Genomic DNA, 3,644 nt, shown 5'->3' with positions numbered 1-3,644 from the left:
GCTCTAACTACGAAAATATTTGATTTACAAATAAGGAATCCTACTTCGCGGAATTTCATTTATCATGGTAGGGTCTAGAACCGATGAACCGCGATAAACGAGGGCTCGCTGTATATATCATTCCACAGTTCAAACATGTCAAGCAAAAGTGTGTAATTGCTACCACAATCAGTTTCTAAACTTTCTTTTTCTTCCTGGACTCTTTGACATTGTCTCCCTTTTACTCCCACTACCACCACTCTAACCACCTCCACTCCTCAAAACCCTTATTCTACTTGCTCTCTCTATAGGTTCATCAATCCTGGGTTTCGTGTACTGAAAAACAGACAAACATATAACACAACATCAAGAGGGTGACCTCCGATGACATAACACCTCTGAGATACACCCTAAGATGAGTGAACACAAACAAAACAAAACAAAAATACAGAAAATGTTGAAACCAGATCAGGTCCAGCATGCAGCAGAGGGAAGAGAGGGAATCAACTGATAAAGTTTTAACTGTTCAAATCAGATTTATAACTTTTATCTATCTATACTTAACTCTCCAATGTCCTCTGCTTAGTAACCACTTCCTCCCATCCCTCACGTGAGGATAGAGTTTACCTGAAGCTTACTTCTATGTAGTTCCCACAAATGAATCTTGGGCCCTGTGTTAGTCTGGGTAGACTAGAGAAACAAATCCATAGACACTGATAGATGTATAAGAGATAAGTTTATATAAGAGCAACTGAATATTGAGAAAACATCCCAGCCTCGTCCAGATCAAGTCCGTAAGTCCAATATTAGCCCATATGTCCGATACCAATCTATAAATTCTTCTTCAGACTCATGCAACACATGCAATGACACTGAGTGCAGGAAGATCACAGGGCAGTGGGTGGAAAATCTTGTGGATCCAGTGGTGATGGAAGCATCTCAGCACTGGCAGGGGTCTCCACGTGGCTCCTCCAGCTCCAGAGCTCTGGCTGGATCAGCGTAGCTGTCAGGCTCATTGTCAGTAATGTCTCGCAGGGAGTGAGTGAGTGTCCCACCTCCAGCAAGCTATTTATCTCCTTAGTGCCTCCAAATCAGGTTATGCAGCTGATTTGACAGCGAAACTCCACCCTTCACTCTAAGCTCTCAAATGGAAAAGAGATTATGTAACTACCACAGGTCCCCACTGTCATCCCTAGCCTTCTGCAAACCAAATTCTCATAATGTAGGCTCTGATACTAATCCCTCCTTTGACTTTGGATTATATAATTTACAATCCTTCTGTGACTGATGATAGTGTGCTTCTTCCATGTGGACTTAGTTGACATCTCACTTAGATGGCTGCTTGTTTGGAAACAAACAAGGTCTTGCAACATAATGCCCTATATGCTGGATTAAGATAAATATTATTCTGGCAAACCTGGGACGGACATTCTGTTTTATTTTTTGTTCATATTAGGGCTATCTCAGTGGTGTTGTCATTTTGAAGTTGTGTTATACATTTTTCTGATTTTTGGTGAATGAAACTCAGGATTGATGAATCTATGGGGATAAGTAGAATAATGATTTTGAGAGTAGGGGGAGAAATATGGAGGTGTACAGGGGTGGGAGTGCGTAAAAGGGAGATGATGTAAAGGAGACCAGGAAGAAAAAGTATGTTTGGAAAGTGATTGTGGAAGCAATTGTATAATTCTGCTTGACATGATTGAACTATGGAATGATATGACATATGTATTAACTCCCAAGTTATAATAAATTAAAATGAAAAGCAAAACATAGATCCAGAAATGGGTTTTGGGCTCACACTAAATCTTCCAACTTAAGAACAATTACTGTGTTTCCCCGAAAGTAAGGCATCCCCTGAAAATAAGACCTACTTACAGTTTTGCCTCTGGCTGAAATATAAGGCATCCCCCCCAAAATAAGACCTCCCTGAAAATAAGGCTCCCTGAAGCTACCGTAACTCTGTACTCTGGACTGTAGCGGTGGGTGCCGCTGCGCAGCTCACTGTTGGCCACAGCGCAGCCAGACCAGACAGGAAATGTGAGGTCTCTTTTAATAAAACAATAAACAATAGATTTTTACCGTGTTCTTCTTCATGGAAAAACAAGATATCCCCTGAAAATAAGACCTACTGCATCTTTGGGAGCAAAAATTAATATAAGACACTGTCTTATTTTGGGGGAAGCAGGGTAGGTTTTACATTACGGTCCTGCTCAATACTCCCTCTCAAGAAAGGGAACACAGAAGATACAGGTGCTATAGCAAAGTGTGGCAAAGAAATTAGATGAGGTCCAGCTACCAGATAAAATAGCATCTGGGGTCTTAAATGGTTATCTCCAGACTTCTTTTTGTTTCCAAACTTCATGAAAAGGAACAAAGTCTCTTGAGAACACAAAAACTGCTGTTTTGATGTGGTTTAAATGAAAGCGCATAGAATTTTTAGGGAAGGATTAAAGAGATGGAAACACCACTTTCAGAAGTGCAAAGACCAAAATGGAGATTTTGAGAAGCAATTGCTTCAAATTTTGATATTTTTGTTGAATAAAGGTTTCTATGATTTCATAGGAATACTTTTTAATTTACCCTCAGATAATCAAACCATATATGATGTAGTGTTTAAACTATTTCTGTAGAAAATTATAAATGGTTATATACATCAAACTATTAACAAGATTGGGAAAAATTACAATACTCAGAAGAAAAGAGTATAAACCTAGTACAGCCAGACCCTAAACTCAATTCTTAAAACAGTGCAGTTCAATTCTTATCTATCTTATCTTAATCTTTATCTAAACTATTTCATTGGTATGAAATATGGCCTTAGGCTTCAAACTGTATCAAGCCAGGGTGGGGCCTTTTTGGTCAGCCATTGTGACCGTCTGACTGCCATTTTCACTAAGCAGCATGGTGTCTGAGAAATTCAAGGGGTGATTTCACCCCCTGAGCTCAAAATACACATTAATCATATTAATTGTTGCCATTCAAACAGAAATAACCGAAGACAACAATCAAAGAAAATAATCAAAACTTTAACTTCCCATATTCCATCCAGAAAACAACCCAGTAAACTGCATGGCCATAACTGACCTCTGAAAGAAGAAAATGGAGAAAAACTAACATGAGGCAGAGGTCAAAGAAGCATCCCCTTTCCATCTTTATTATTTGTTTCTTTAGTACCCCCTCCCAAGATACCATAATGTGTTAGTCTGGGTTGACTAGAGAAACAAATTAATCATATATGTGTAAGAGAGAGTTTTATATCATAGAGCAATTGCATATTGAGAAAAATCCCAGCCCAGTCCAGATCAAGTCCATAAATCCAATTTTAGCCTATATGTCCGATACTAGTCTATAAATTCCTCTTCAGACTCACGCAGCATATGCAATGATGCCAAATGAAGGAAGAGCACAGGTCAGTGGGTGAAAAATCTTGTGGATCCAATGCCAGTGGAAGTGTCTTGGTGAGGGCACAGATTGCCTCGTGGCTCCTCAACAGGAATGTGTAGCAGAGAACGAGTGTGTCCCACTTCCAGGGAGAAAGAGAGGAAGGTTTCATTCTTGTGCCTACATTTATAGGGTTAGTATTAAGGTAGCAGAAGGACATTGGGCCTCCACTCAAGTACTCCCTCAATGCAAGAATACTTTCTTCTATTAAATTGGCATTC

At 39.5% G+C, this 3,644-nt stretch overlaps 1 protein-coding gene across 4 annotated transcripts in view; it reads right to left on the bottom strand.

The window, feature by feature from the left end:
- Positions 1 to 3,644, bottom strand: part of RCBTB1 (RCC1 and BTB domain containing protein 1) — a 45,083-nt gene that overhangs the window by 27,897 nt on the left and 13,542 nt on the right. The window lies entirely within an intron of this gene.

This window comes from Echinops telfairi, unplaced genomic scaffold (genome assembly GCF_000313985.2).
Source record: "Echinops telfairi isolate 266 unplaced genomic scaffold, ASM31398v2 ScPeMD7_24;HRSCAF=84, whole genome shotgun sequence".
Classification (NCBI taxonomy): Eukaryota; Metazoa; Chordata; class Mammalia; order Afrosoricida; family Tenrecidae; genus Echinops; species Echinops telfairi.
Note: the sequence above shows the minus strand (reverse complement) of the source record. Positions and strands in the feature narration are given on the sequence as shown.